Genomic DNA, 13,302 nt, shown 5'->3' on the forward strand with positions numbered 1-13,302 from the left:
ACTATAGATGACTGTTATTAAGCTGGACAGAGTGAAGAGACTATAGATGACTGTTATCAAGCTGGACAGAGTGTAGAGACTATAGATGACTGTTATCAAGCTGGACAGAGTGAAGAGACTATAGATGACTGTTATTAAGCTGGACAGAGTGAAGAGACTATAGATGACTGTTATCAAACTGGACAGAGTGAAGAGACTATAGATGACTGTTATCAAGCTGGACAGAGAGAAGAGACTATAGATGACTGTTATCAAGCTGGACAGAGTGAAGAGACTATAGATGACTGTTATCAAACTGGACAGAGTGAAGAGACTATAGATGACTGTTATCAAGCTGGACAGAGTGTAGAGACTATAGATGACTGTTATCAAACTGGACAGAGTGAAGAGACTATAGATGACTTATCAAGCTGGACAGAGTGAAGAGACTATATATGACTGTTATCAAGCTGGACAGAGTGAAGAGACTATATATGACTGTTATCAAGCTGGACAGAGTGAAGAGACTATAGATGACTGTTATCAAGCTGGACAGAATGAAGAGACTATAGATGACTGTTATCAAGCTGGACAGAGTGAAGAGACTATAGATGACTGTTATCAAACTGGACAGAGTGAAGAGACTATAGATGACTGTTATCAAGCTGGACAGAGTGAAGAGACTATAGATGACTGTTATCAAGATGGACAGAGTGAAGAGACTATAGATGACTGTTATCAAGATGGACAGAGTGAAGAGACTATAGATGCCTGTTATTAAGCTGGACAGAGTGAAGAGACTATAGATGGCTGTTATCAAGCTGGACAGAGTGAAGAGACTATAGATGACTGTTATCAAGCTGGACAGAGTGAAGAGACTATAGATGACTGTTATCAAGATGGACAGAGTGAAGAGACTATAGATGCCTGTTATTAAGCTGGACAGAGTGAAGAGACTATAGATGGCTGTTATCAAGCTGGACAGAGTGAAGAGACTATAGATGACTGTTATCAAGCTGGACAGAGTGAAGAGACTATAGATGACTGTTATCAAGCTGGACAGAGTGAAGAGACTATAGATGACTGTTATCAAGCTGGACAGAGTGAAGAGACTATAGATGACTGTTATCAAGCTGGACAGAGTGAAGAGACTATAGATGACTGTTATCAAGCTGGACAGAGTGAAGAGACTATAGATGACTGTTATCAAGCTGGACAGAGTAAAGAGACTATAGATGACTGTTATCAAGCTGGACAGAGTGAAGAGACTATAGATGACTTATCAAGCTGGACAGAGTGAAGAGACTATATATGACTGTTATCAAGCTGGACAGAGTGAAGAGACTATATATGACTTATCAAGCTGGACAGAGTGAAGAGACTATAGATGACTTATCAAGCTGGACAGAGTGAAGAGACTATATATGACTGTTATCAAGCTGGACAGAGTGAAGAGACTATATATGACTGTTATCAAGCTGGACAGAGTGAAGAGACTATATATGACTTATCAAGCTGGACAGAGTGAAGAGACTATAGATGACTTATCAAGCTGGACAGAGTGAAGAGACTATAGATGACTGTTATCAAGCTGGACAGAGTGAAGAGACTATATATGACTGTTATCAAGCTGGACAGAGTGTAGAGACTATAGATGACTGTTATCAAGCTGGACAGAGTGTAGAGACTATAGATGACTGTTATCAAGCTGAACAGAGTGAAGAGACTATAGATGACTGTTATCAAGCTGAACAGAGTGAAGAGACTATAGATGACTGTTATCAAGCTGGACAGAGTGAGGAGACTATAGATGACTGTTATCAAGCTGGACAGAGTGAAGAGACTATAGATGACTGTTATCAAGCTGGACAGAGAGAAGAGACTATAGATGACTGTTATCAAGCTGAACAGAGTGAAGAGACTATAGATGACTGTTATCAAGCTGGACAGAGTGTAGAGACTATAGATGACTGTTATCAAGCTGGACAGAGTGTAGAGACTATAGATGACTGTTATCAAACTGGACAGAGTGAAGAGACTATAGATGACTGTTATCAAACTGGACAGAGTGAAGAGACTATAGATGACTGTTATCAAGCTGGACAGAGTGTAGAGACTATAGATGACTGTTATCAAGCTGGACAGAGTGAAGAGACTATAGATGACTGTTATCAAGCTGGACAGAGTGAAGAGACTATAGATGACTGTTATCAAACTGGACAGAGTGAAGAGACTATAGATGACTGTTATCAAACTGGACAGAGTGAAGAGACTATAGATGACTGTTATCAAACTGGACAGAGTGAAGAGACTATAGATGACTGTTATCAAACTGGACAGAGTGAAGAGACTATAGATGACTGTTATCAAGCTGAACAGAGTGAAGAGACTATAGATGACTTATCAAGCTGTACAGAGTGAAGAGACTATAGATGACTGTTATCAAGCTGGACAGAGTGAGGAGACTATAGATGACTGTTATCAAGCTGAACAGAGTGAAGAGACTATAGATGACTGTTATCAAGCTGGACAGAGTGAAGAGACTATAGATGACTGTTATCAAGCTGGACAGAGTGAGGAGACTATAGATGACTGTTATCAAGCTGAACAGAGTGAAGAGACTATAGATGACTGTTATCAAGCTGGACAGAGTGAAGAGACTATAGATGACTGTTATCAAGCTGGACAGAGTGAAGAGACTATAGATGACTGTTATCAAGCTGGACAGAGTGAAGAGACTATAGATGACTGTTATCAAACTGGACAGAGTGAAGAGACTATAGATGACTGTTATCAAGCTGGACAGAGTGAAGAGACTATAGATGACTGTTATCAAGCTGGACAGAGTGAAGAGACTATAGATGACTGTTATCAAACTGGACAGAGTGAAGAGACTATAGATGACTGTTATCAAGCTGGACAGAGTGAAGAGACTATAGATGACTGTTATCAAGCTGGACAGAGTGAAGAGACTATAGATGACTGTTATCAAACTGGACAGAATGAAGAGACTATAAATGACTGTTATCAAGCTGGACAGAGTGAAGAGACTATAGATGACTGTTATCAAGCTGGACAGAGTGAAGAGACTATAGATGACTGTTATCAAGCTGGACAGAGTGAGGAGACTATAGATGACTGTTATCAAGCTGGACAGAGTGAGGAGACTATAGATGACTGTTATCAAGCTGGACAGAGTGAGGAGACTATAGATGACTGTTATCAAGCTGGACAGAGTGAGGAGACTATAGATGACTGTTATCAAGCTGGACAGAGTGAAGAGACTATAGATGACTGTTATTAAGCTGGACAGAGTGAAGAGACTATAGATGACTGTTATCAAGCTGGACAGAGTGAAGAGACTATAGATGACTGTTATCAAGCTGGACAGAGTGAGGAGACTATAGATGACTGTTATCAAACTGGACAGAGTGAAGAGACTATAGATGACTGTTATCAAGCTGGACAGAGTGAAGAGACTATAGATGACTGTTATCAAGCTGGACAGTGAAGAGACTATAGATGACTGTTATCAAGCTGGACAGAGTGAGGAGACTATAGATGACTGTTATCAAGCTGGACAGAGTGAAGAGACTATAGATGACTGTTATTAAGCTGGACAGAGTGAAGAGACTATAGATGACTGTTATCAAGCTGGACAGAGTGAATAGACTATAGATGACTGTTATCAAGCTGGACAGAGTGAGGAGACTATAGATGACTGTTATCAAACTGGACAGAGTGAAGAGACTATAGATGACTGTTATCAAGCTGGACAGAGTGAAGAGACTATAGATGACTGTTATCAAGCTGGACAGAGTGAAGAGACTATAGATGACTGTTATCAAGCTGTACAGAGAGATGAGACTATAGATGACTGTTATCAAGCTGGACAGAGTGAAGAGACTATAGATGACTGTTATCAAGCTGGACAGTGAAGAGACTATAGATGACTGTTATCAAGCTGGACAGAGTGAAGAGACTATAGATGACTTATCAAACTGGACAGAATGAAGAGACTATAGATGACTGTTATCAAGCTGGACAGAGTGTAGAGACTATAGATGACTTATCAAGCTGGACAGAGTGAAGAGACTATATATGACTGTTATCAAGCTGGACAGAGTGAAGAGACTATAGATGACTGTTATCAAACTGGACACAGTGAAGAGACTATAGATGACTGTTATCAAGATGGACAGAGTGAAGAGACTATAGATGCCTGTTATTAAGCTGGACAGAGTGAAGAGACTATAGATGGCTCTTATCAAGCTGGACAGTGAAGAGACTGTAGATGACTGTTATCAAACTGGACAGAGTGAAGAGACTATAGATGACTGTTATCAAGCTGGACAGTGAAGAGACTATAGATGACTGTTATCAAGCTGGACAGAGTGAAGAGACTATAGATGACTGTTATCAAACTGGACACAGTGAAGAGACTATAGATGACTGTTATCAAGATGGACAGAGTGAAGAGACTATAGATGCCTGTTATTAAGCTGGACAGAGTGAAGAGACTATAGATGGCTCTTATCAAGCTGGACAGTGAAGAGACTATAGATGACTGTTATCAAGCTGGACAGAGTGAAGAGACTATAGATGACTGTTATCAAGCTGGACAGAGTGAAGAGACTATAGATGACTGTTATCAAGCTGGACAGAGTGAAGAGACTATAGATGACTGATATCAAACTGGACAGAATGAAGAGACTATAGATGACTGTTATCAAACTGGACAGAGTGAAGAGACTATAGATTACTGTTATTAAGCTGGACAGAGTGAAGAGACTATAGATGACTGTTATCAAACTGGACAGAGTGAAGAGACTATAGATGACTGTTATCAAGCTGGACAGAGTGAAGAGACTATAGATGACTGTTATCAAGCTGGACAGAGTAAAGAGACTATAGATGACTGTTATCAAGCTGGACAGAGTGAAGAGACTATAGATGACTTATCAAACTGGACAGAATGAAGAGACTATAGATGACTGTTATCAAACTGGACAGAGTGAAGAGACTATAGATGACTGTTATCAAGCTGGACAGAGTGAAGAGACTATAGATGACTGTTATCAAGCTGGACAGAGTGAAGAGACTATAGATGACTGTTGTTAAGCTGGACAGAGTGTAGAGACTATAGATGACTGTTATCAAGCTGGACAGAGTGAAGAGACTATAGATGACTGTTATCAAACTGGACAGAGTGAGGAGACTATAGATGACTGTTATTAAGCTGGACAGTGAAGAGACTATAGATGACTGTTATTAAGCTGGACAGAGTGAAGAGACTATAGATGACTGTTATTAAGCTGGACAGAGTGAAGAGACAATAGATGAATGTTATCAAGCTGGACAGAGTGAAGAGACTATAGATGACTGTTATCAAGCTGGACAGAGTGAAGAGACTATAGATGACTGTTATCAAGCTGGACAGAGTGAAGAGACTATAGATGACTGTTATCAAGCTGGACAGAGTGAAGAGACTATAGATGACTGTTATCAAGCTGGACAGAGTGAAGAGACTATAGATGACTGTTATCAAGCTGGACAGAGTGAAGAGACTATAGATGACTGTTATCAAGCTGGACAGAGTGAAGAGACTATAGATGACTGTTATCAAGCTGGACAGAGTGAAGAGACTATAGATGACTGTTATCAAGCTGGACAGAGTGAAGAGACTATAGATGACTGTTATCAAGCTGGACAGAGTGAAGAGACTATAGGTGACTGTTATCAAGCTGGACAGAGTGAAGAGACTATAGATGACTGTTATCAAGCTGGACAGAGTAAAGAGACTATAGATGACTGTTATCAAGCTGGACAGAGTGAAGAGACTATAGATGACTGTTATCAAGCTGGACAGAGTGAAGAGACTATAGATGACTGTTATCAAGCTGGACAGAGTGAAGAGACTATAGATGACTGTTATCAAGCTGGACAGAGTGAAGAGACTATAGATGACTGTTATCAAGCTGGACAGAGTGTAGAGACTATAGATGACTGTTATCAAGCTGGACAGAGTGAAGAGACTATAGATGACTGTTATTAAGCTGGACAGAGTGAAGAGACTATAGATGACTGTTATCAAGCTGGACAGAGTGAAGAGACTATAGATGACTGTTATCAAACTGGACAGAGTGAAGAGACTATAGATGACTGTTATCAAGCTGGACAGAGAGAAGAGACTATAGATGACTGTTATCAAACTGGACAGAGTGAAGAGACTATAGATGACTGTTATCAAGCTGGACAGAGTGAAGAGACTATAGATGACTGTTATCAAACTGGACAGAGTGAAGAGACTATAGATGACTGTTATCAAGCTGGACAGAGTGAAGAGACTATAGATGACTGTTATCAAGCTGGACAGAGTGAAGAGACTATAGATGACTGTTATCAAGCTGGACAGAGTGAAGAGACTATAGATGACTGTTATCAAGCTGGACAGAGTGAAGAGACTATAGATGACTGTTATCAAGCTGGACAGAGTGAAGAGACTATAGATGACTGTTATCAAGCTGGACAGTGAAGAGACTATAGATGACTGTTATCAAGCTGGACAGAGTGAAGAGACAATAGATGACTGTTATCAAGCTGGACAGAGTGAAGAGACTATAGATGACTGTTATCAAACTGGACAGGGTGAAGAGACTATAGATGACTGTTATCAAACTGGACAGGGTGAAGAGACTATAGATGACTGTTATCAAGATGGACAGAGTGAAGAGACTATAGATGACTGTTATCAAGCTGGACAGAGTGAAGAGACTATAGATGACTGTTATCAAGCTGGACAGAGTGAAGAGACTATAGATGACTGTTATCAAGCTGGACAGAGTGAAGAGACTATAGATGACTGTTATCAAACTGGACAGGGTGAAGAGACTATAGATGACTGTTATCAAGATGGACAGAGTGAAGAGACTATAGATGCCTGTTATTAAGCTGGACAGAGTGAAGAGACTATAGATGACTGTTATCAAGCTGGACAGTGAAGAGACTATAGATGACTGTTATCAAGCTGGACAGAGTGAAGAGACTATAGATGACTGTTATCAAGCTGGACAGAGTGAAGAGACTATAGATGACTGTTATCAAGCTGGACAGAGTGTAGAGACTATAGATGACTGTTATCAAGCTGGACAGAGTGTAGAGACTATAGATGACTGTTATCAAACTGGACAGAGTGAAGAGACTATAGATGACTTATCAAGCTGGACAGAGTGAAGAGACTATATATGACTGTTATCAAGCTGGACAGAGTGAAGAGACTATAGATGACTTATCAAGCTGGACAGAGTGTAGAGACTATAGATGGCTGTTATCAAGCTGGACAGAGTGAAGAGACTATAGATGACTGTTATCAAACTGGACAGAGTGAAGAGACTATAGATGACTTATCAAGCTGGACAGAGTGAAGAGACTATATATGACTGTTATCAAGCTGGACAGAGTGAAGAGACTATAGATGACTGTTATCAAGCTGGACAGAGTGAAGAGACTATAGATGACTGTTATCAAGCTGGACAGAGTGTAGAGACTATAGATGACTGTTATCAAGCTGGACAGAGTGAAGAGACTATAGATGACTGTTATCAAGCTGGACAGAGTGTAGAGACTATAGATGACTGTTATCAAGCTGGACAGAGTGAAGAGACTATAGATGACTGTTATCAAGCTGGACAGAGTGTAGAGACTATAGATGACTGTTATCAAGCTGGACAGAGTGTAGAGACTATAGATGACTTATCAAACTGGACAGAGTGAAGAGACTATAGATGACTTATCAAGCTGGACAGAGTGAAGAGACTATAGATGACTGATATCAAGCTGGACAGAGTGAAGAGACTATGGATGACTGTTATCAAACTGGACAGAGTGAAGAGACTATAGATGACTGTTATCAAACTGGACAGAGTGAAGAGACTATAGATGACTGTTATCAAGCTGGACAGAGAGAAGAGACTATAGATGACTGTTATCAAGCTGGACAGAGAGAAGAGACTATAGATGACTGTTATTAAGCTGGACAGTGAAGAGACTATAGATGACTGTTATCAAGCTGGACAGAGTAAAGAGACTATAGATGACTTATCAAACTGGACAGAATGAAGAGACTATAGATGACTGTTATCAAGCTGGACAGAGTGTAGAGACTATAGATGACTTATCAAGCTGGACAGAGTGAAGAGACTATATATGACTGTTATCAAGCTGGACAGAGTGAAGAGACTATAGATGACTGTTATCAAGCTGGACAGAGTGAAGAGACTATAGATGACTGTTATCAAGCTGGACAGAGTGAAGAGACTATAGATGACTGTTATCAAACTGGACAGAGTGAAGAGACTATAGATGACTGTTATCAAGCTGGACAGAGTGAAGAGACTATAGATGACTGTTATCAAGCTGGACAGAGTGAAGAGACTATAGATGACTGTTATCAAGCTGGACAGAGTGAAGAGACTATAGATGACTGTTATCAAGCTGGACAGAGTGAAGAGACTATAGATGACTGTTATCAAGCTGGACAGAGTGAAGAGACTATAGATGACTGTTATCAAGCTGGACAGAGTGAAGAGACTATAGATGACTGTTATCAAGCTGGACAGAGTGAAGAGACTATAGATGACTGTTATTAAGCTGGACAGTGAAGAGACTATAGATGACTGTTATCAAGCTGGACAGAGAGAAGAGACTATAGATGACTGTTATCAAGCTGGACAGAGAGAAGAGACTATAGATGACTGTTATTAAGCTGGACAGTGAAGAGACTATAGATGACTGTTATCAAGCTGGACAGAGTAAAGAGACTATAGATGACTGGTATCAAGCTGGACAGAGTGAAGAGACTATAGATGACTGTTATCAAACTGGACAGAGTGAAGAGACAATAGATGACTGTTATCAAGCTGGACAGTGTGAAGAGACTATAGATGACTGTTATCAAGCTGGACAGAGAGAAGAGACTATAGATGACTGTTATTAAGCTGGACAGAGTGTAGAGACTATAGATGACTGTTATCAAGCTGGACAGAGTGAAGAGACTATAGATGGCTGTTATCAAGCTGGACAGAGTGAAGAGACTATAGATGACTGTTATCAAGCTGGACAGAGTGTAGAGACTGTAGATGACTGTTATCAAGCTGGACAGAGAGAAGAGACAATAGATGACTTATCAAGCTGGACAGAGTGAAGAGACTATATATGACTGTTATCAAGCTGGACAGAGAGGAGAGACTATATATGACTGTTATCAAGCTGGACAGAGTGAAGAGACTGTAGATGACTGTTATCAAACTGGACAGAGTGAAGAGACTATAGATGACTGTTATCAAGCTGGACAGAGTGAAGAGACTATAGATGACTGTTATCAAGCTGGACAGAGTGAAGAGACTATAGATGACTGTTATCAAGCTGGACAGAGAGGAGAGACTATAGATGACTGTTATCAAGCTGGACAGAGTGAAGAGACTATAGATGACTGTTATCAAGCTGGACAGAGTGAAGAGACTATAGATGACTGTTATCAAACTGGACAGAGTGAAGAGACTATAGATGACTGTTATCAAGCTGGACAGAGAGGAGAGACTATAGATGACTGTTATCAAGCTGGACAGAGTGTAGAGACTATAGATGACTGTTATCAAGCTGGACAGAGTGAAGAGACTATAGATGACTGTTATCAAGCTGGACAGAGTGAAGAGACTATATATGACTGTTATCAAGCTGGACAGAGTGAAGAGACTATAGATGTAGGTCATTTCTACACATTTTGTATTTTTTTACATGTCATTGTTGATTCAGATTGTTATTTCCCTAAACCACCGCAGGATGGATTTAATGGGTATGTTTGACACACCTGCTCTAAGCCATGGTAAACCCTCCTGACCACACACACACACACACACACACACACACACACACACACACACACACACACACACATTCTTCTAACCCCATTATGACAGCCATTGTAGGACATTCCAATATACTGGTGGTTGAGTTGAGTTCTACTGTTTGGAAGGAAGGAATGCAATAAGTCTGAATATTCGATTAGCTCACTTAAATGCTACTCACTAACCCTCAGTTTAAGAGTTTTCTTATCATGGCTCAATTTACTTTCAATTTTCCATGCATTCCTGAGATACTTTAACACAGTGAGAGAGAGAGCGAGAGCGAGAGAGAGAGACTTGCTAGCATATGTTTTTTCCTTTTATTTCTTCTCCGCCCTGCTTTCGCTAAGCAGTCCTGTGCCAGGAGAGATAAAGACACTGCACAAACAAAAATGTGTAGATTTCTGGTGGCTAGACCAGGGAGAGGGAGAGAAAGTAAGAGGGAGAATAAGAGAGACGGCTGTTTGTCAGCAGCCTATAAATCAGTGTGATGTTATGCTATGCTACGTCGCTATGCTAGGTCAGCCAGCACAGCACTGCCTGACAAACAGGTCAGCAGAGGAGTCATCTGCTAGCGCTACGCTAGGAGGCTATGCTAGGTCAGCCAGCGCAGCACTGCCTGACAAACAGGTCAGCAGAGGAGTCATCTGCTAGCGCTACGCTAGGAGGCTATGCTAGGTCAGCCAGCGCAGCACTGCCTGACAAACAGGTCAGCAGAGGAGTCATCTGCTAGCGCTACGCTAGGAGGCTATGCTAGGTCAGCCAGCGCAGCACTGCCTGACAAACAGGTCAGGAGAGGAGTCATCTGCTAGCGCTATGCTAGGAGGCTATGCTAGGTCAGCCAGCGCAGCACTGCCTGACAAACAGGTCAGCAGAGGAGTCATCTGCTAGCGCTACGCTAGGAGGCTCTGCTAGCGCTACGCTAGGAGGCTATGCTAGGTCAGCCAGCGCAGCACTGCCTGACAAACAGGTCAGGAGAGGAGTCATCTGCTAGCGCTACGCTAGGAGGCTATGCTAGGTCGGTACACTCGGTGGCTACGCTAGGTGGTTATGCTAGGTGGCTACTCTAGTGCTATCGTGCTCTAGCGGAGCACATCCATTCGGATGTGGAGGGATAGAAAGATAGAGGGAAAGGTAGAGAGAGGTAGAGGGAGGTGGAGAGAGGTAAAGAGATGTGGATAGAGGTAGTGAGAGATAGGGAGGTAGAGAGAGGTAGACAGAGAGAGAGGGGGGTAGAGAGAGAGAGAGAGAGGTGGAAGTAGAGGTAGAGAGAGAGAGAGGGGGGAGAGGTGGAAGTAGAGGTAGAGAGAGAGAGAGGGGGGAGAGGTGGAAGTAGAGGTAGAGAGAGAGAGAGAGGTGGGGGAGGTGGAAGTAGAGGTAGAGAGAGAGAGAGAGGTGGGGGAGGTAGAGAGAGGTGGAAGTAGAGGTAGAGAGAGGTGGAAGTAGAGGTAGAGAGAGAGGGGGGGGAGAGGTAGGGAGAGGTGGAAGTAGAGGTAGAGAGAGAGAGAGAGGGAGAGGTAGGGAGAGGTGGAAGTAGAGGTAGAGAGAGGGGGGGGAGAGGTAGGGAGAGCTGGAAGTAGAGGTAGAGAGAGAGAGAGAGGGAGAGGTAGGGAGAGGTGGAAGTAGAGGTAGAGAGAGGTGGAAGTAGAGGTAGAGAGAGAGAGAGAGAGAGAGGGGGAGAGGTAGGGAGAGGTGGAAGTAGAGGTAGAGAGAGAGAGGGGGGGAGAGGTAGGGAGAGGTGGGTAGAGGTAGAGAGAGAGAGGGGGGGGAGAGGTAGGGAGAGGTGGAAGTAGAGGTAGAGAGAGAGAGGGGGGAGAGGTAGGGAGAGGTGGAAGTAGAGGTAGAGAGAGGTGGAAGTAGAGGTAGAGAGAGAGAGGGGGGGGAGAGGTAGGGAGAGGTGGAAGTAGAGGTAGAGAGAGAGAGGGGGGGGAGAGGTAGGGAGAGGTGGAAGTAGAGGTAGAGAGAGGTAGGGAAAGGTGGAAGTAGAGGTATAGAGAGAGAGAGGGGGAGAGGTAGGGAGAGGTGGAAGTAGAGGTAGAGAGAGGTAGGGAAAGGTGGAAGTAGAGGTATAGAGAGAGAGAGGGGGAGAGGTAGGGAGAGGTGGAAGTAGAGGTAGAGAGAGGTAGGGAGAGGTGGAAGTAGAGGTAGAGAGAGAGAGAGGGGGGAGAGGTAGGGAGAGGTGGAAGTAGAGGTAGAGAGAGAGGGGGGGTCGAAAGAGGTAGGGAGAGTTGGAAGTAGAGGTAGAGAGAGAGGGGGGGTAGAGAGAGGTAGGGAGAGGTGGAAGTAGAGGTAGAGAGAGAGGGGGGAGAGGTAGGGAGAGGTGGAAGTAGAGGTAGGGAGAGAGAGAGGGGGGGGGGAGAGGTAGGGGAGAGGTGGAAGTAGAGGTAGAGAGAGAGAGGGGGGGAGAGGTAGGGAGAGGTGGAAGTAGAGGTAGAGAGAGAGAGGGGGGGAGAGGTAGGGAGAGGTGGAAGTAGAGGGAGAGAGAGGTGGAAGTAGAGGTAGAGAGAGAGAGAGAGGGGGGAGAGGTAGGGAGAGGTGGAAGTAGAGGTAGAGAGAGGTAGGGAAAGGTGGAAGTAGAGGTATAGAGAGAGAGAGGGGGGAGAGGTAGGGAGAGGTGGAAGTAGAGGTAGAGAGAGGTAGGGAGAGGTGGAAGTAGAGGTAGAGAGAGAGAGAGGGGGAGAGGTAGGGAGAGGTGGAAGTAGAGGTAGAGAGAGAGGGGGGGTCGAAAGAGGTAGGGAGAGTTGGAAGTAGAGGTAGAGAGAGAGGGGGGGTAGAGAGAGGTAGGGAGAGGTGGAAGTAGAGGTAGAGAGAGAGGGGGGAGAGGTAGGGAGAGGTGGAAGTAGAGGTAGGGAGAGAGAGAGGGGGGGAGGTAGGGAGAGGTGGAAGTAGAGGTAGCGAGAGAGGGGGGGGGTAGAGAGAGGTGGAAGTAGAGGTAGAGAGAGGTGGAAGTAGATGTAGAGAGAGAGGGGGGAGAGGTAGGGAGAGGTGGAAGTATAGGTAGAGAGGGGGGAGAGGTGGAAGAAGAGGTAGAGAGAGATGGAAGTAGAGGTAGAGAGAGAGAGGGGGGAGAGGTGGAAGTAGAGGTAGAGAGAGAGAGGGGGAGAGGTAGGGAGAGGTGGAAGTAGAGGTAGAGAGAGAGAGGTAGGGGGGTAGAGAGAGGTGGAAGTAGAGGTAGAGAGAGGTGGAAGTAGAGGTAGAGAGAGAGGTGGAAGTAGAGGTAGGGAGAGGTGGAAGTAGAGGTAGAGAGAGGTGGAAGTAGAGGTAGGGAGAGGTGGAAGTAGAGGTAGGGAGAGGTGGAAGTAGAGGTAGGGAGAGGTGGAAGTAGAGGTAGAGAGAGGTGGAAGTAGAGGTAGAGAGAGAGAGAGAGGTAGGGAGAGGTGGAAGTAGAGGTAGAGAGAGAGAGAGAGGGAGGTTGAACCAT

At 43.7% G+C, this 13,302-nt stretch overlaps 1 protein-coding gene across 3 annotated transcripts in view; it reads right to left on the reverse strand.

The window, feature by feature from the left end:
- LOC139575666 (cell migration-inducing and hyaluronan-binding protein-like) overlaps positions 1-13,302 on the reverse strand; it is a 167,083-nt gene that overhangs the window by 70,832 nt on the left and 82,949 nt on the right. The gene's annotated exons all lie outside the window — the stretch shown is intronic.

The sequence above is a fragment of the Salvelinus alpinus genome, chromosome 5, assembly GCF_045679555.1.
Source record: "Salvelinus alpinus chromosome 5, SLU_Salpinus.1, whole genome shotgun sequence".
In the NCBI taxonomy this organism is placed as follows: Eukaryota; Metazoa; Chordata; class Actinopteri; order Salmoniformes; family Salmonidae; genus Salvelinus; species Salvelinus alpinus.